The following is a 20,765-nucleotide window of genomic DNA, read 5'->3' as shown; positions in this document are numbered from 1 at the left end:
AGAAGAGCTGGCCAGTCACTGCCCAGTGCCCCTCGTGCCGTCGACAGGCCTTTATCACCCAGGGCACTTTATAGCACTTTACTCCCCACACTGTGTGGATGCCTCGCCCCTGTTCGACCACGAGCTCTGAGGGCAGAGCCTGTGTCTTATTCCTCTTGGGAGCAGCAGTCCTAACACAGGATCTGGAGAAGGTTTGTTCAATAAGAATGATCGAACAAAGCAATGAACAGTAATTACGCAGCAAGTGCAGAGGCTGTCACGTGGCTCTTCTTGTTTTAAAAATTGTGGTAAGAGCCGCATGTGCAGAGGCCCGAGGCCCGGTGTCTTCCCGGCACAGCGCTGGGGCAGCTGCGGCCCGAGAGACGAGGGAGGGGCAGGAAACGAGCCCATCTCAATAATTAGTACGACACAGAAAACCTGATGCCACCTCTCCGGATTGTCCCAAGCCACTTACTTGCCCAGCTGTATTGTGGATTGACCTCTCCAGCCTCTGCGCAAACCAAGATTTGCCTAACAATGGCTCGTCCAAGTTCAAATACGGCCGGGCTTCTGGAAGCTTTTTGCAAAAGCCAAGCACACAGTCATCAATTTCAGGGGCTGGCATCAGTGCTGAGAGTGGGGTTCCGACTTTCAGAGGAGCGGAAGGTTATTGGAGAAAATGGCAAGCTCAGGACCTGGCCACGCCTCAGGCCTTTGCCACGCCTCAGGCCTTTGCCTGAAGCCCGTCCCAGGTGTGGGAGTCCTACCAGTACCGGCGGGAAGCGGTGCAGAGCAAGGGGCCCGACGCCAGGTGCCTGGCCATCGCCGAGCGTGAGGCGCGGCTGGACCGGTGGGCCGACGGGCTGTGGTCATCACCCGGAACACCAATGAGCTGCACCACAAGGCTGGCACCAAGAACCTTCTGGAAATCCATGGTAGCTTATTTAAAACTCGATGTACCTCTTGTGGAGTTGTGGCTGAGAATTACAAGAGTCTAATTTGTCCAGTTTTATCAGGAAAAGGGGCTCCAGAACCTGAAGCTCAAAACGCCAGAATCCCAATGTTGAAACTTCGCCGGTGTGAGGAGGCAGGCTGTGTGGGCCTGCTGCGACCTCACGTGGGGTGGTTTGGAGAAAACCTGGACCCTGCCATCCCAGAGGAGGCTGACAGGGAGCTGGCCCTCTGTGACTTGTGTCTGGTGGTGGGAACGTCCTCTGTGGTCTACCCTGCCGCCATGTTTGCCCCCCACGTGTCTGCCCAGGGAGTAGAAGTGGCAGAATTTAACATGGGAACCACCCCAGTCATGAACAGGTTCACGTTTCATTTCCAGGGGCCTTGTGGGACGACTTTCCTGAAGCCCTCGCTCCTCGTGAAACTGAAACTGTTTCTCTTTTTTTTTTTGCGGTACGCGGGCCTCTCCCGTTGCGGAGCACAGGCTCTGGACGCGCAGGCTCAGCGGCCATGGCTCACGGGCCCAGCCGCTCCGCGGCATGTGGGATCTTCCCGGACCGGGCACGAACCCGTGTCCCCTGCATCGGCAGGCGGACTCCCAACCACTGAGCCACCAGGGAAGCCCCTGAAACCGTTTCTTAATTGCCCTGAGGAAGGAAGAAATCACAGCACATCTAAATACCAGGCCACCAACAGGAGAAACAGTCTTGTGGATGGTGAGCTGAATACTGAAAGGTCTGAAAATATCATCTGGAATTCAAACTGCTGATAAGTGATGGGGACTTAGAAGCAACAGTAGTAAACATGTTTAGAAGGAGAAGTCACAGAATTTCTCAAGTCAATTCATGTTATTCGGTTTGAACCTAAACATAAGATACCTCTGATGTGTTTGGTTGGTTACTGGGCGGGAAACAACTTTGTAATTAGATTGTCTAAAAAAAAGTAATTATCCTGATTGCATTTTCGCTATTTGGGCAAAGATGGAAGTAGAGGGGTAAAACCCTGGTATTTGTGATTTCCGCGCAAGGGCTGCTGGAAAATAAAATCCCTTTCTACAGCAAAAAAAAAAAAAATTGTGGTAAGATACACATAACATAAAATTTACCATCTTCACCATTTTTAAGTGTACAGTTCAGAAGTGTTAAGTACATTCACAGTGTTGTGCAACCAACTATCACGCATGTCCAGAACTTTTCCATCTTCCCAAACTGAAAGTCTACCCACTAAGCACTAACTCCCCACTCCCTCTCCCCCAGCCCCTGGCACCCACCCTTCTACTTTCTGTCTCTATGAATTTGACAGATCCACATTTGAGGGACCTCGTATAAGTGGAATCATACACCATTTGTCCTTTCGTGTCTGGCTTATTTCACAATATGTGTCCTCAAGATTCATCCGTGTTGCAGCATATGTCAAAATTTCCTTCCTTTTTAAGACTGGATAATATTGCATTTTGTGGACAGACCAGATTTTGTTTATTTACTCGTCTATCGATGGACACCTGGGTTGGTTCCACCTCTTGGCTACTGTGAATATTGCTGCTATACACGTGGAAGTACAAGTACCTGTCCGAGTCCCTGCTTTTAGTTCTTTAGAGTATATACCCAGATTTCTGGATTATATGGTGATTCTGTGTTTACTAATTTTTGGAGGAACATACATGCTATCCCAGGCTAACACTTTACACTCATTATTTCATTTAGCGCTCATGGTAGCTCTGGGAGGGAAGACAACTATTACTCCTTTCTCAACAGATGAGGCAATGAAGGCAGAGAGCGTTAACTTGCCAATTTCATAGCCAATCAGTGGCAGAGCTGGGACTGAGGCTCACAAATTCCAAAACCCATGCTTTCGAGCCCTGTGTCATATTTGCTTCCTTCCAGAAGGGTGGGGGGCTCCCTCACTCTGATGGGCGAAGGACCTGCCTTGGGTTGAGGGAAAGGACCTTCCTAAATAAGAGGCATCCTGCTTGTAGGTGGTCACCGAGGTTAGATGTGTCCAGCTTTACCCCAGTCCTTCACAGGCTTGGATATTCTGTTATGAGGCTGTAACATGTCCTCTGGTGTTATACATCCTAGGATGAGACCGGCTAATGAGCTCATACTCAAGTGTGGTAATTACAAATTCACTGATTCAACTCTCAAAAACAACCTGGTTGTTGTGTATTCCTCTTAAGTTATGACTTAATATGGATAAGAGGTCATTTAAATCTGGAACAGATCTCTCAGATTTTGTAATCCAACCTCTCTTTTAGTGGTTCAGGCATGAAAGAGAGAGTTGGTTCATAATTTACTAAGTCATTCAGAAATAATCTACCTGTAATGAACTTTCCCCATCTGTCTCATCAAAGCTGATTATTTGGTAAACTGTGGTCAGCTCATACCCATATACATCACTGCATCAACAGACACAAAAATTCCCTTGCTTAGTAGCCACTGGACATAAAGACTTGGGGCAGAGAAGAAAGGCCAGGGATAAGACAGAGTTCATGCTTTGATGTACCTTCTCTGTTCCAAACATACAGCAGTGACAGATAAAATATTGAAATAGAAAACCTAGATATGTATACCTAGATAAACTCAAGGATAAGATGAGTATTTGAAGATAGAAAAGATCCAGCAGAAAAGAGATAAGTACTCCCTTTGCAGAAATGCAAAACAGAGCAGACGGCAGCCTGGGGTGTGCTGTGCTCTAACCCGGAAGTCAGCAGAACTGATTGGGAGTTTGATCCTATGGGATAAAGAGAACTAAAAATTTTCCACACAAGGCTCACTGCTGGAAGTGAGAGGCAGAGTAGATCATGAAAGGAAGTTGGGAAAAAATAAACAACTATTGCTGATTGCCACCTGGGGAGATGGCATTTCCTAGACTGAGACTGGAGAGGTAGGGACACAGCGATAAGCCTCACAACCAAGCCTCCAGTCGGTATACTTCCTGATTCTGCATGACTCTGAAACCACCGTGGGACAGGGGGGGCCTAAAATGTCATTGTAGGACTATGGCTTAGCCAGGGGTCAGGTGTAAGCAACCATAAAACCACTAGGCAGGGCAGAGCAGCTAAGCCCGTGCACCACAACTGCTGAGCCTGCATTCTAGAGCCTGCGAGCCACAACTACTGAGCCTGCATGCTGCAACTACTGAAGCATGCATGCCTAGAGCCCGTGCTCCGCAACAAGAGAAGCCACTGCAGTGAGAAGCCCGCACACCGCAACGAAGAGTAGCCCCTGCTTGCTGCAACTAGAGAAAGCCGGTGTGCAGCAATGAAGACCCAACACAGCCAAAAATGAATGAATGAATGAATTTATTATTTAAATAAATTCAATTTATTTATAAATTAATAATTTATTAATAATAAATTATTAATTTATTATTATTTTAATAATTTTTAATTAAAAAACCCCACTAGGCAGGGAAGTATGAGTCCAGGATAAGAAAGAGAGAGAGAAAAAAAAGCTTTCCAAGAAAATAAAAAATTGGAATGTGAATCCACTCCAAATTCACACTTTGGAACAGACTGATAAAGACTTCAAAATAAGTATATGTGGCATGCTCAGAGAGATACAAAAAGGGATAACTTCCATTTTAAAAAAGAACAATTCTTAAAAAGCAATCAGAAATAAAGCAGCAACAGGTGATGTTAAAAAGAAACAAATTGAAATCTTCAAATCTTGGAAAGAGAGTCACTGGAATTTTTAAAAATTACTCTACATATGGGATAAGCTTGATACCGGACAGACTCAAAGAGAAAATCAGTGAATGGAAAGAGAGACAAACTAAAAATAAAGCACAAGGAGATCAGTTGCATCTATTTTGGGGGGAAAAATCGACAGCCCGTGCACGTGATCCACTTGTCACCGTCCCCGTGGACGACTCCCTCCTCAGATCACTTTCTCCTCTGCTAGGCAATCGGTATTGGGGTCAGCATTCCTGCTCAGTTCCTAGGAAAGGCTCTCAGGGCTCAGGACCACCACGCTCTCCCAGAACAGCCCCCTCGGATTCAGGCCACAGTTTCCTCAGGAAGTACACGTACATAATAAGGAGTCCACTCGGGCCATCTCTGCCGACCTCTGTCTCGGTCTGAGCTTAACCCACTTCTAGCTGTTTTCACATCCACATGTTATGGGGCCGCATTAGTCCTTCCCTAATCTTGCAGCTTCAGCAGTGCAACTAGAGCCGCCCAGGATATTTCCAAAATTCGTCTTGGTGAGAGAAAAACCTCCAAATACACGTGTGAAAACTCTGGTAACTTCTAGTTCCTTCCCTCTCTTGGTTTCTCCCTCTTACACCAGGGGCATTCCGTGGATTCTGGATCCCTCCTGGCATCGCAGCTCACAGCTGGGAGCAGGCGTGAGTGCGGGAATGAACCATGTCATGGACACTCTATGTAACAAACGTAGAAGCTGAGTGCGCGGTAGCAACGGATACTCAAAAAGGTCTTAGGACCACTCCTCTAAAGGTTCCTGGACGTGTATGATTCATTCATTTACAAAATGCCCTCCTGTCTTGGTCTCCTCTTGTGTTTCTCTTCTGATGGCCTGACATGCAACACATGATTGTACACAGTGCAATCTACATCCTGAGGGAAACAGGGGCTGCATGCACCTGAGGGCCAGTGGTTAAGGCCGCCTTCAGGTGATGGCCCCTGCATTAAGGTGAGTGGTGTTTGCAGACTGGGTAGTTCTCCATTTTCCATGTTTCTCAGCCGATTCCCAAAGTGTATTCAATAACTTGAATTTACTTTCCTCCTCTTCGTTTTTGCTCCTATTCTGAAATGAGTGCTTCCTGAGGCCATAAGATAGTAAGTCTATAACAGTGGTCTCCAACCCTTTTGGCACCAGGACCGGTTTTGTGGAAGACAATCTTCCCACAGACTTGGGGGATGGTTCAGGCAGTAGTGGGAGCGATGGGGAGCAATGGGGAGTGGCAGATGAAGGTTCGCTCAATTGCCCGCCACTCACCTCCTGCTGTGTGGCCCAGTTCCTAATAGGCCACAGACTGGTACTGGTCCACAGCCGGGGGTTGGGGACCCCTGGTCTGTAACACAGAATAAGCTCTCAGGTTTACTATATTACAGAAGTCTAATTGTGCTCAAGTGTTGGCCACCCAAAGGTTTAGCTGCTAGTTGACTAAGTTCTTTTCTTTTTTTAAATTATTATTATTATTTTATTTAGTCTTGGCTGCATTGGGTCTCCGTTGCTGCGCGTGGGCTTTCTCTAGTTGTTGCGAGCGGGGGCTACTCTTCATTGTGGTGCGCGGGCTTCTCATTGCGGCGGCTTCTCTTGTTGCGGAGCGCGGACTCTAGGCGCGCGGGCTTCAGTAGTTGTGGCTCGTGGGCTCTAGAGCACAGGCTCAGTAGTTGTGGTGGTGCATGGGCTTAGCGGCTCCGCGGTATGTGGGATCTTCCTGGACCGGGGCTCGAACCCGTATCCCCTGCATCGGCAGGCGGATTCTTAACCACTGCGCCACCAGGGAAGCCCTAGGCCATTTTATATAAGGAACTTGAGCATCCGAGAGTTTTGGTATTCTGGCAAATCCCCAGCAGATACTGAGGGACACTTCTCTGAGTTCTCTGAGCCATCCTAGCAAATCAATCAAACCCAAGGAGGGAGTTGTTGGAACCTGCCATCTATAGCGGTTGGTCAGAGCACAGATGATAACCTGGACTTGTGATTGGCATCTGAAGTGTGTGTGTGCTTGTGGGGGCAGTCTTATGGGACTGAGCCCTTAATCTGTGGGATCTGACACTACCTCCAGGAAGATAGTATTGGAATTGAGTTAAAGTGCAGGACACCCAGCTGGTGTTGTGGAGAACTGCTTGATGTTGGGAAAAAAACTCCACCAGAAAACATTTGGTGACCAGTAGTGAAGTGTTTTGTGTGACTCACAGAAAAGAGAGAGAAGTAGCGAAGAACTGGGTTTTTCCTTGACAATTACATAGGCGCAATTGATTAAATCATTGGGCATTTGTGATTAAGTCAATCTCCAGTCCTCTCCCCTCCCCAGAGGTCCCCTCGAGTTGAAGTTCCAACCCTTGAATCACATGGTTGGTTCCCCTGGCAACCAGCCCCCCATCCTTAGGGGCTTTCCAAAATTCACCCCATTCATATAAACTTAGGTGCTGCTATGAATAACAAAAGATACTCTTTTCCTGCTTATGACTCACAGAACCCAAATAATGATGCTATTTCTTTTATTGCTTAGGAAATTACAACGGTGTTAGGAGCTCTAACCAGGCGCTCTGGATGAAGCCCCACATATGTATTTCTTATTATAGTCCAATTTCACAGTAAAAATTGTAGTTAAACTTGTATGGTTGCATCTGGTCAACAGCCCAGCCAGAGCAACATCATTGCCGCTGACACAGGGCCCCTGTGTACGGACCCATACCTGCAGCACTGTGAGCTGCTCTGTTTGGGGCTGGACTTCCCCACTGGAGGTGATACTGAAACTGAGCAGGACCCTTTGGGGCCCTAAAGGGTACAAAAGCCCTCTGTGTCCCCCGTTTCTTGTTTGTAGGGAAAGACTTTAGTCTCCTAGGCCTTCCCTGAGTTTCAAAGAGCACAAGCAGTTACCAATTAGGGAAGTGAGGGAACACAGAAACAAAGGAAAAGCAGTTAAGCAAGAAAAGTACAGTAAGTCCCCTATGCACGAACCTTCAAGTTGCAAACTTTCAAAGATGTGAACATGCCCCTGTATGCCAGCTGTTGTACTGTACTACTGTACTTTACAAGGTACTGTACTGCAAGATTAAAAGTGTTTATTTTTGTGTTTGTTTGTTATGTATTATTTGTGTGAAAAGTATTATAAACCTATTACAGTACAGTATGATATAGCCGATTGTGTTAGCTGGGCACCCAGGCTAAATTTGTTGGACTTATGAACAAATTGGCTTATGAACAAATTGGACTTATGAATGTGCTCTCAGAATGGAACTTGTTCGTATGTAGGGGATTTCCTGTAATGACAATAGGTCAATGGTAAAACAGAGTCCTAGTTCCTCCCAAGGGATATACATAACAATCTGATGCTTACCTTAGAGTATTCTGCAGGAACTAAGATCATCCCCCCACCCCCAGGTTGATGCAGACCACCAGCTCGTAGACCCCAGACCGGTTGGAATCAGAAGGTTGATGATTAAGATTCCTGAAACACCACCCTGTTATCTCACCTCTAACAAACTAGAAGAAAGTCACCCAGCAGCCTTCCCCCAAATGTTGCCTTTAAAATCCCTTCCCTGAAGCAGCCGCATAGCACAGGGAGATCAGCTCAGTGCTTTCTGACCACCTGGAGGGCTGGGATAGGGAGGGTGGGAGGGAGGGAGACGCAAGAGGGAAGAGATATGGGAACATATGTATATGTATAACTGATTCACTTTGTTATAAAGCAGAAACTAACACACCATTGTAAAGCAGTTATACGCCAATAAAGATGTAAAAAAAAAAAACCCTTCCCTGATAGCCGCCTGGAAGTTTGGGTCTTTTGAGCACGAGCCACCCAGACTCCTTGCTTGGTGTCCTGCAACTAAACACTGGACCTTCCTTCACCAAAACCCGGTGCCAACTACCAAACCTAAGGTAGATAGCTAGTGGGAAGCAGCCGCATAGCACAGGGAGATCAGCTCGGGTGCTTTGTGACCGCCTGGAGGGGTGGGATAGGGAGGGTGGGTGGGAGGGAGACGCAAGAGGGAAGAGATATGGGAACATATGTATATGTATAACTGACTCACTTTGTTATAAAGCAGAAACTAACACACCATTGTAAAGCAATTATACCCCAATAAATATGTTAAAAAAAAACAACAAAAAAAACAAAAGTCCTGGAAATACCAGCCAAACTCTACATCCCTTATTTGGCTGCCTCACAAATGCCAAGTTTAATAAAAAAAACAAAACAAAAACAAACCCGGTGCCAGCGAATTGGCTTCGCTGTGCAGTGGGCGAGCGGACCCAAGTCCATTCAGTAACAACACTCTCAAACCCTGGAAATGAGGTAAAATTCATTTCTAAATCAATAATAAAATGAACTATATTCCCTACTGTCTTTTACAATTTAGCAGCAGCATTAGAGCTGTGGGGTTTTAATCCACTCAGCGTAAAAGACTTGAGCAAAGCTGCTCCTTTGAACACCACTGATTTTTATTTGCTTTTTTACTTTTTTTTTTTTTTTTTTTTCTTGCGGTACGCGGGCCTCTCACTGTTGTGGCCTCTCCCGTTGCGGAGCACAGGCTCCGGACGCGCAGGCTTAGCGGCCATGGCTCACGGGCCCAGCCGCTCCGCGGCATGTGGGATCCTCCCGGACCGGGGCACGAACCCGTGTCCCCTGCATCGGCAGGCGGACTCTCAACCACTGCGCCACCAGAGAAGCCCGCTTTTTACTTTTTAAAGTTGTCAGAGACATTTTCCCAGAATGCCCTGTGCTTAACTTGCTGAAAAGATTTCTACAGACTTAAAGGTACACTTTTCTCTTAGATGAGGAGTGATTGGTGAAACGGCGATTCCACTCTAATTCTCCAGGATATAACCATTTTCACAATACAAAAAAGTACATTTTAAACATTCTCTTCACTTTCTTACAAGCTTAAGATCTCTCATATGTGAAAGACGGCCAATATCTACCTTCATTGCACATAAATATGTCCTAGACTCTCCAATTCTCTTATCCTCATGAGAAAAATACATAGAGGACAGGACAGCATGATTAGAAACCTTAACCAGATTTCAATTATTTGCTTTATTTTCCTTTAAATCTCACAGCACCCAGGAGACAGCTTCATGCTCACTGTGTTTTCGTTTCCTGCAAACCTGCTGGCCACCCACCTCCGGCCTCTTTACTGAAGACTTCTGCCCACAAACTCTCTCTCCACCCCAAGTCTTAGCTTCCTGCTCAGCGCGGTCAGTGTCCACAGGATGACTGACCCCCACCCAGACACGCTGCTGTTGGAGTATCTCCTCGCCACCCACATAAGGCCTCACGCTGAGGCTTCACCCCACAGACCCCGCCACCACCAGGAACCTGCTCCCTCTGGAATATCCATTTCAGAGCCCCATTCTCTCCCCGCACAGTAGTCAGCTCACAAGAACCTGTGATGCTCAGACCCTTGTACCTCTGGGAGCGCTCCATCCACGACACCGCCTGGCAAGTTGGTCACGACACTTACTTCCTTGCAATACCCCAACTTCCTCACAAAAGCCTTATTTAACCATAAAACCCACATTTTAGATGAGCTCAGGTGGGCTCCTTCTCCAGGCCTACATTCAAATGACTGCTTGTTTCAAAGAAAGATTACACAGTTGTGTGAAGTTTGTCTCACTTTAAATGCAGGATCGAAAGACTCAAACCAGCGCGCCCGGAAATGCTGCCATTTCCCTGTAGTTGGCATCCTGCCCACTCTCAAGTTCTCTGCTTCCAAGATGCACCTTTTCACATAATAATGGCTCTCGCACGGCTTCTGGTCTGATGTACAAGGTTGCAACAGACCAGCGCGCCCACGACAGCACACAGAAAGGTGTTATAAACTTTAAGAATGACGTTTTTAAGGACACACAGGTGAGACAGGGATGCAAAGAAGTCCAGAGGAATTAGATTCCGAAGAGCCAGGAGCCCTTCCCAGCTGGGCAGTGACTGGCCCTCCTCCCCGGGGACATCCTCAAAGGATCGGGCTTGCTGGGGTGGGTGGAGGGTCTCTACTCGCTTGAGGAGATGTCCGTGGAGGGTTGTTTCTTTAAAAGTATTTGTAAAGTATCTGGTTGGCATGTTGGGCTGAAATCTGTAGGAACTATAACTGCAGAGCTAATTCTACCTTTGCTGAGTGTGGGCCGCTGTGCTGGTGGTGCGGGGGCTGGAGCCTGGCATGACACGGGTTGACAAGGAAGACGAGAGGGAGCTGGGGTCAGCGCGGTCACACTGCGGGGAACATCTGTCACCCGTGGACACCTGCCTTCAGTCCTGCTGCCAACAGCGTGCTGCCGGGAAGCTGTTGCCCAGCAGTAAAGACTGACTTCACGCTTCTGACCGGACTCTCCTTTGAGTCACAGGCTGCCTGTCCTGCAGCCCCTAGAAGGAGGTTCTCTGGAAGGTTCTTTTCAACATTTTGAGTCAGCGGGGAGCAGCAGTGGTCTAAGACCCCAGGTCACTCCTTTCCTCTTTTTTTTTTTTTCTTTTTTTACTCCTTTCCTCTTAATTGCAGCCAATATCCTGCTTAGAAGTTCGTCACAATCCTTAACGGAAAAACTCCTTCACCTGACCCCACTCTTCTTTGCTGAGAAGGTGAGGGAAGTTTTCGCATACTCAGGTGTGGGGAAGTTATTCCGGTTATACATGAGTTAACTCGAATTTCATGTTAACTAGAACAGCCTGCGTGTGGCCTATGACACGCATCGTACGTCTGCTTTAACCATTAAAGAAAAGGGCTCACTGACCAGAAGTAAAGGACGTCCCTGTTAACAATAAAGATGAGATGCCTCCCTCCCTGGGACCCCTTCAATGAAAACACTGCCCTCCCAGGCGCCAAGGCCATACTGTCCCGCTGCGTCCGTGCCGGTCTTTTGGGAAACATTGAAGGAACGTATCCCTGACTGGTTTGACCTCTGTTCTGACAAGATTTAAAACCGCGCTGAAAACCCTGCCTCTCCAGAGCAGATCCGCAGAGCTACTGAGAGGCCGTCTGCTGGGCCACAGTCCTCAGTTTGGCTCAGATAAAACTCTTTCCCATGCCTATCATAGATTGTTCACTGGCGACAAGGGGATGCTTCTATCACCCTCCAGGCTTCGTGCCACCCGCAAAGCCCATGAACAATTCCCGGCGATAAACATAGAATCTGGGTAATAAAACAACATCTAACCTTTCTTCTCCTGTGCTGAGTCCAGTCTCTCTTGCTCACAGCGGGCCGCGGACACGGGGCTGGCACCCGGCCCTTCAGCCTGGAGCTGCCGGTGCGAAATGGGTGCACCTGCACCTCAGCTCGGGGCCGCGTGCAGACGCACAGCGCACGACACTCAGTCCAAGATGGCGGCGGCGGGCCGTGTGCAGAGACGCTGCGCCCGACACTGCCATCTGCAGGCAGAGCCGCGCAGGCCCGTGAGAACCCCGCCCCCTCCCCACCCTCGAGACCCTATAAAGCAGCTCCACCATGGCCTGTTCGGCTTGTCGGGAGAGCTTGTCCTCTCCACCTTCTGATCGGAGAATAAAGCCTTCCTTTGCTTCTCATCCCAGCCTGGTCTCCTATTGGCTCGAATGACACCGGGCAGGAGGACCCTTGTTGGGACCCGACTTGGGAGGGTCGATGACAAATGGACAATCCTGCAGCCTTAAGTTCTCTTGTCTTGGGCCTCACTAGTCTCCCCCCAATTTTAAGAGGAGTCAAATTGGCTGCCAGCCTGGAATCAGTGGGAAGAGAGAGCCTACTTCAAATGTTTTATTTCTTAACAACAAAATAAGAAATCAGACAAATCGGGCAGGTTAAGAATGGACAAGACAGAGTGAACATTGGTGTTGGTTATGTACTTCAGTACTTCACTTTACTTTTTAATAGGATTGAGATTTTTAATTAAAATAATGCAAAGGGAATATAACTTTAAAAGATTTTGTGTGTGGGGGGGCGGGGGCTTCACTGGCGGCGCAGTGGTTAGGAATCCGCCTGCCAACGCAGGGGACACGGGTTCAAGCCCTGGTCCAGGAAGATCCCACATGCAGCGGAAAAACTAAGCCCGTGCGCCACAACTACTGAAGCCTGCGCGCCTAGAGCCCCTGCTCTGCAACAAGAGAAGCCACCGCAATGAAAAGCCTACCCGCTCGCCGAGAAAGCCTGCGGGCAGCAACGAAGACCCAACGCAGCCAAAAATAAATAAATAAATAAATAAATTTAAAAAAACCTGCTTAAAAAAAAGTACACTGAAATGTTCACAGGTAAAATAATATGATGCTGAGATCTGGTTCTAGATAAGGGGCGGTGAGTGTTGGTGGTGGACTGTAGACCGGAAGCGAGACTCGCTGACTGCCCAAGCAGGTGGACAGGTACGTGAGGTTCACCTCTGGAGACAAGAGCGGCTGCTGCACTCTTGGAGGGAGGCGATGGGAGCAGCTAGAAGGGGCTGTTTGAATATCCGCACCAACAATCTCCTCCGCCCCTGAGGGCAGAGCTCAGGGGGCACCTCGGAGGAGGTGTCGGGGTGCGCGGCCAGGCCGCCCCAAGGATGCCCCCGCTCCCTCCAGCCCTCCCTGCCTGACCGCAGCGCGCCAGCAGGTGCTCTCGCACGGCGCGGTGGGATAGGTGGCGACGGGCAGAGCCACGACGACAGGCGGTGCGCCTGCGCAGGGAGGCGCCGCCCGCATTTCCCAGGAACGCCCGCGCGCCTGGCCCCGCCCAGCAACCGAGAATCCTCTGCAAGCCGGAAGCTGGGAGCTTGCAGCGGGTGTTGGGATGGATGGGCCGTGGTCACGGGAGGGCGGCTCTGGTCCGAACCCCTCCCTGTAGAGGGTGAGCGCGGTCTCTGGCCGTTCTCTCCCCTCAGCCTGACGGCGGGCCGTCTGGATCGGGCGAGGGTCCCTCGTCTCTGGGTGGACTTACCCCGCTCGGGGCGGCGGAAGGTGGGCATCGAAGCCCCTCCGGCTTACTGAGAATTTCTCAGAGTGGGAGGAGGGCGCAGTGCCGAGGAGCCACCTCCCCGTTTGTGTACTGAGTGAACGGCTGAATAACTGGAGGAGAGGGTGCCGAGTTCACCCACGTCTCCTTCCGCAAGACGGGAAAGCGAGTCCGTGACCCCGGCCGCTCTGGGAAGGGAGGACCTCTGACGACCCGCGGACCTCTGCTCGGATGGGGACGGGGCTCCTGGTTGCCAGGCAGGGAGTGGTCGGCAGGGACGGCATGGCTCGGGCGCGGGTCTCGGCAGCCCTGGCCTCTCGCTTCGTGGGCAGCCGGCCGCCCCTCCCGTGTTAGCCCGGACTGGCGGCTGCGCGCGTCTGTACCCTTCGCTTCCGTGCTCCAGGGCTCTCGCCCTCCTCTGCACACCCCGAGTGCTCTCGCCCTCCTCTGCACACCCCGAGTGTTGCTCCTTTTGCTAATTCGTCTGGTGTTCGCTTAGCCGGTAGACCTCAGCCCGCGCCCTGTTGTGCAGACGCCAAGAGTCGGCTGATTTGTTCTGTGAAGAGTCGGAAGGTAAATAGTTCAGGTCTCTTGGTGGTCCACGACTTTGTCTTTGCAACAGGAAAGCAGCCATAGACAATATTTAGAGGAATAAGTGTGGCTGTGTTCCAGTAAAACTATTTATTGACGCTGAAATTTGAATTTCATGTGTCAAGAGATATTCTAATTTTTTTCAACCATTTAAGTTTCATGTAATGTATTACACTCTAGTGTAAAGCATGATGCTCAAAAATGAGATCAAGTAGTCCAGGTGCAGTTTTAAATCAGTGTACAGTGTAGTGAGATCATTACTTTTCAACTTCTGGGTGTAGGTCTGATTTAGTATGACCTAAGATTTTTCTTCAGGAAAAGGCCTCTACTCCGTAGGCTTGGAACAGGCAACATCATTTTGCTTCCTCTCTTCTTACCTGTAGGCAAGAACGACCCCCCCTTCTCAGTGGAAGGGCATTCTTGGGAGAGACAGTAAGGCCACGGCCCTGAGTATCCCTACATGTTTGTGCTGGTATCTTTACCTGGGCCACTTCTCAGGCTTGTGTTTACAGCGAGCAGCGTGTCCCAGGACAGAGCATGCTTGCTTGCCGTTCACTATAAAAGGAGTGATTTCCCCAAATGTTGCTTTCCTGTGATGCAGTCCCGCCATCTAGGCCCACCGGTACCCTCTTGTGATTGGGGTGGGGATGAGGGAAAGCAAGGGTAATTGGCTCAGATATGAAGTCTGGCTACTGCTCTTGCCACGAGTAACAAAGTTCTTTGTCTTTGACCCAGGAGTCGCATGTCTTGTGCCAGCACCCATGAAAATAACAGGCTAGTTTATTATCTTGGAAGTCAAGTAAAATCCCAGACCCTTTGCAGTTCTGGATGGACATGTAAAATTATTCTTTTTTCTGAGGAAACAATCTTGATTATTGTGCAGAGGTTCCTGCAGAGATGCACTCATCAAACATTTATTGAGGGCCTACTTCCTGCCATGTGCCTGGCGCTGTGCTTGGTGTAGGAGATACAGAAGTGAATACGCCAGTCTCTCCTCCTGGGAGCAGCGACAGCCGTCCATGGCTCCTCTTTGCCTCACACCCCAGTCCAAGCCACCAGCAAGTCCTGTATTCTACCTGCAAAACACACCACGTGCTGGGTCACTTCTCAGCACCTCTACCGCAACCACGAGTTCTCCTCTGAATCACCTGTAAACACACCTTCCTAATTGGCTTTGCTGCTTCTGCCCTTGCTCCACTTTGGAACATTAGGATCACCTGGGCAGTGAAACACTGAGGTCCAGGTCCCATCCCAAATGAAGTTTAATCAGCTGCTCAGGTCATTCTAACATTCAGCTAAGAGTGAGAGCCACTGCTGTGGACGGTGAGATACTGAGGGCTTTTCAGCAAATGGTGACACGGTCACATGCACGCCTCAACCTGCACAGCTGCATGTGGTGGTCCTGGTTAGATGTCTTTACTTTGGCAAATGTGGCAGATACAGTGAGAGGTGCAAGATCTGGGGTAGGGTGAACACTTAACCTGGCTACAAAATAAACAAGAGCTGATGAAAGGCCTGAAATGAGGTAGTGGCTGTTGGGATAGAGAAGAATGAACCGGAACATGGAGGGGTAAAGCCCAAATCCGATGGTCCAGGTGGTCATTGACTATGTGGTTGCCGAACGGGGAAAAGATCTGGGTGGGAGACCAGAATGGGAAGGGGGAGGGGAGTGCATCGTTTTTTGGGCTCTTCTCATATAAAGATTTGAATTTAAAAAACACGGGGAGACAAAAAACTTTCAATGCTCTAATCTCATCAAAATACGTAATTAGGTACATACTTTCTGTGTTCTCAGTTTTCACTTAACTATATATATATATATATATATTTTTTTTTTTTTTTCACTTAACAATATTTTACAGGAAGAACTCAACTAAGGGCTGGAGTCATGGGTTCCAACCCTTGTTCTGTCACACTGTGTACGTGACCTCAGGTCAGCATCCTGGGCTTCACTTTCCCCGTCTACACAGCAGACTCAATGCTGCTGACAGGCTTATACACACATGCATACATATCACCGCAGTGCACATGCTTGCCATGTTCAATGGTTATAGTGTTCTGAGGTGGGATAATTATAGTGAAATAGAGCGCCACGAGGAAAGTAACGGAAATAGAGGGCTGGAAGTACATTTACAGGCACATGCAAGTGAATTCATACCGGCCGGAAGATAGAGCGTCGAGTGAAAATTAATGGCTTTAAGTTTTAAAGGCCAAATAAAAGTTTAGCAAGAAAAACTAGTACTTTGCATGAAATAGACTCTCAGAATTCAAATTTAGATCAGAAACCTGCCTTAAGGAAATGTGATGGGAAAGGAGTGTGATTAACTTATCAACATAGTAAATCATCAAGTTCATAGTTAAAACACAACATAGCTGGTGTCCTTACTTCGTTGCTCTTAACTGCCCTCTACTTAACCCACTTGCCAGGTTGACTGACATGCTCCCGTCCTCTGGAAATGCTCTGCTGATGGCCTTGGCAAAAGACTTCGTGGTTAAGTTTGCTGCTTTCCTAGTAAGCGTTAACACTTGTGTTCTCTCCAGTTTAGTTTGCTCAGCAAGACTTGTTTGCTCCCAGAGTCCTTTGTCTGGGAGGTAATTATGTCTCCCATTACATAGATATTATGTAACTGATGAAACTGAGGGCAGAGTTGCCTTTATGCAGACTCAATGGTTGGAAGGGCTCAGCCCACTTGCTAAGTACGCCCAGTAGCAGTGAGCCTGCCCACTGCCCAGATCTGGTTTCTAAATTGCTACCTATTAAAAAGAGCCAGGGATTCCTGGAGAAATGGCTCATGTCATACCTGGGGCATTTAAAGTGCAAGGTGAACCTGAGATGGCTTTGTCAAAAGGCCATTAAGTGCCCAGGGCTTCCCTGGTGGCACAGTGGTTAAGAGTCCGCCTGCCAATGCAGGGGACACGGGTTTCAAGCCCCGGTCCGGGAAGATCCCACAGGCCGCGGAGCAACTAAGCCCGTGCGCCACAACTACTGAGCCTGTGCTCTAGAGCCCGTGCGCCTAGAGCGCCTAGAGCAACAGGAGAAGCCACCACAATAAGCCCGTGCATCGCAACGAAGAGTAGCCCCTTTCTCGCAACTAGAGAAAGCCCGCGCACAGCAACGAAGACCCAATGCAGCCAAAAATAAATAAATAAAAACATTTACCAAAAAAAAAAAAAAAAAGGCCATTAAATGCCCAGCGATTGGAGGGGTAATGTCAAAGGACAAAAGGGCTACTTGAAGGGTTCTAACTGGCCAAATTTGGGATAATTAGAGCATCAGAAACAATGATCATAATTGTTTGTGACACACTGAATCACTCATCACTGCCAGTGACTCCTGCCTCTGAAAACTGGTAATTTAAGGAAAGACTTGAGCATGACCCTACGTGCATTCCCAGCCGATGAAGGAAAGCTCTTCCTTAAAGAATGCCAGTCAGTAGATGTAAAAAGAATGATAGAAAATTGCCATTTTGCAGGGGGAATTCCCTGATGGTTCAGTGGTTAAGACTCGCTTCCACTGCAGGGGGCACAGGTTCGATCCCTGGTCGGGAACTAAGATGCCGCACGCCACATGGCGCAACCAAAACAAATAAAGAAAATCGCCATTTTGCAAATCTTGACGAAATGATTGATTCCGGCAAGGATCATCATCATTGGATCCCAAAACCACCAGATACAAGGCTGTTGGTAAACGGGCTATCCATGCACTGCTGGTGTCAGTGCATAGGCTATCTATTAACTGCAACAGTAAAAACATACCTTACATTGGGAAGATGTGGTGATCAAATTCTGCATCACAGATAGTGAGTCAACCAGATATTAATGAGACTTTTGTTGTGATGCAATATGAAATACATCTGTGAGGTGTTAATGTCAAAACTTTGTAACCTGAATACACCAAGCCTTTGGCCCTAATTGCAAATTTACAGAAACTACAGGAACAAGAAAAACAAACCACATGTAAACAATCAGGTACCTCCTGAAAGTCAGACATTCTACAACTGATCTGCTCTATTTAAAGAAAAAAAAAAAGTCCTGGAAAAAAATCAAAGGTGGGAAGCTGTTCCAGGTAGATGGAACAGACAATCATGTGTAAGGCTTGCAATGAGACTGGATCAATAGGGAAAATGGAAACATGGGCTGAGCACTAGATATTAGTGCTGTTCATTTTTTGAGGTACATAATGTTACTGTGGTTGCTTTTATGAGATGCATGCTTAGTGTTTAGAGGTGAAATGTCTGTAAGTTACTTTCCAATTGTTCAGTAAAAAATATGGCAAAATGTTAATTTTTAAATCTAGGTGGATATACAATTTGTTTTATTATTATTTAACTTTTCTGTATATTTGCACATTTTCATAATAAAAAGTTGGAAATAAGACTGCCTGTTAAAAAAAACTTCAGGGCTTCCCTGGTGGTGCAGCGGTTGAGGGTCCGCCTGCCGAGGCAGGGGACACGGTCTTGTGCCCCGGTCCGGGAGGATCCCACATGCCGCGGAGCGGCTGGGCCCGTGAGCCATGGCCGCTGGGCCTGTGCGTCCAGAGCCTGTGCTCCGCAGCGGGAGAGGCCGCAACAGTGAGAGGCCCACGTACCGCAAAAAAAAAAAAAAAAAAAAACCAAACCAAAAAAACAACAAAACTTCAAAGCGTGGATCAGACAACTGTAAAAGTGGGAAAAACACAAAGATCTCGGATTCTCCACTATTATTATTATTGTTATTTTATAAGAGCGTCAGTTGCCTCAGTGTTTCAGTGGAAGACCTTATAAATGCATTATTTACATAAAACACACAAAGGTAGGAAATACAAATCAATGCAAAGAAAGGCGCTATGGACTGTAACATTCCACACATTCATTCCAGGAGAAAACAACGTTGTGTAAGTTATGAAGTGCTATTATAAAAATTGCATCTTAAATACAATGGTTATTTTTTAACATGATAACTATGGCATAAGCATAATTTGAGTATTATGCAACCTGGAGAAAATGTGCACTTTGTGAAGGATGATTCCGTGACATCAAGGTTAACTATTAGGAGGACAAGGGGAAAGCAACTTCTTGAAGAAAACACTCAACAAGAAAGACTTGAAGATGCTGGTACCCCAGGTCCTTAGCCACTGCCCCCCCACCCCCCCCGCCCCTGGCCAACCAGGTTTTTCCAACGTCCAAATGAAGCTGCATGGTCAACACATGCTTAAATTGGTATTTATGACACCAGAATTTATATCAGGTTTTCCTCACCTAGCTCAGGAAAACTTCCTCTGCAAAGATGTCCCATGATTTTTCAGGAATGTCCCCATTGTTAAGATTTGGGGATTCTCATTCTTCATTTTTAAGTAGTTCCTGTCACTAACAAATGACCAATATTTGTTAAATATTTCTTTGCATGTATGCACCAAAAAGTATTTTAAATTTTGCCAATTTCACTCCATATCAGTTACTTCTACCTTATTACTCAAGTCTAACTTGACTATTTATTCATTAATTCAACCAACATAACTTGACCACCTACCATATGCAAGGCACTGAAGAAAGAAACAAGAACAAGAGGAAGGTCAGCTCTCAGGACATGGTCTTAAATTCTGAGTGCAATGCTGTGGATAGTAAATAGTATTTTCACCCGTTTCTATTTGCGTTTCTACCAGTTTTCCTTTTATGCTGTTTGGGACCCCGCAAACTCAGTTATTATTGTTGAATGATTACTGTATCAATGATAGTTTCTGCGTCAATTCTTTTTCCAATGAAACTTTTTTCCCTGTTATTTTAAGAGTAATCCCTATTTTACTTACACATACAAGGAGTACCAATTTCAATTATCCTTTTGAAATCAGTCATTTCAGTTTCAGTTTCTTCTTATAAACAGGCTGAATTTTGCTTTTTAATTCAAGTAGTCATTCATTTTCTTAGGTAAACCAAGTCCAGCAACACTTCAGTTGTAACAGTTGCCTCTGTATTATCTTTCCTCACCCTTACGTCTTCAATTTTTTCCCCCAACCCACTTTCTGCACTGAACTCAAACCTATTTTCCACTACTTGTTTTTTCCTCATACTATTTAAATAGCTGCTTTCATTACTTCCTTACGATAATGGGGCTGCATCTGGCAACCCATTTTAGCAGGTTTCTTAGGTTCATTCCAGGACGTACTGGTTAACATCATGTCCTTGACTTTATCTTTCATTACTTTAGAAAGCTTTCTATTGCTTAAACCAGCTGTGGTTTTCGGCATGTAAGCCCTGGAAGAATCCAGTTAGGAAGTTTGGGCCCTGAGCACAGCAGGCACTCAAGAAACGTGTTTCAAAGGAAGAAACAGACTTTCTACAGTTAAGTCACAGGGGAACTTTAAGGTATGAATTTTGGAGTCAGGTGGAAAAAAAAAAGTATTCTTGGGCTTCCCTAGTGGCGCAGTGGTTGAGAGTCCACCTGCCGATTCAGGGGACACGGGTTCGTGCCCCAGTCCGGGAAGATCCCACATGCCACGGAGCGGCTGGGCCTGTGAGCCATGGCCACTGAGCCTGCACGTCCGGAGCCTGTGCTCCGCAACGGGAGAGGCCACAGCAGTGAGAGGCCTGCGTACCACACACACACAAAAAAGTATTCTTATTTTTTTTCCTTCTGGATGACAGTTGTCAAAAGCTAGTGAAACTAAGTCTAATATGTCTTAAATAT

At 47.4% G+C, this 20,765-nt stretch overlaps 1 pseudogene across 1 annotated transcript; it reads left to right on the top strand.

The window, feature by feature from the left end:
• Nucleotides 1–420: 420 nt before the first annotated feature.
• LOC309975515 (NAD-dependent protein deacylase sirtuin-5, mitochondrial-like) lies at nucleotides 421–1,714 on the top strand (annotated as a pseudogene). Its single transcript has one exon. The product of its transcript is annotated as an NAD-dependent protein deacylase sirtuin-5, mitochondrial-like (transcript).
• Nucleotides 1,715–20,765: the final 19,051 nt, after the last annotated feature.

This window comes from Leucopleurus acutus, assembly GCF_964270905.1.
Source record: "Leucopleurus acutus genome assembly, chromosome: 19".
In the NCBI taxonomy this organism is placed as follows: domain Eukaryota; kingdom Metazoa; phylum Chordata; class Mammalia; order Artiodactyla; family Delphinidae; genus Leucopleurus; species Leucopleurus acutus.
Note: the sequence above shows the minus strand (reverse complement) of the source record. Positions and strands in the feature narration are given on the sequence as shown.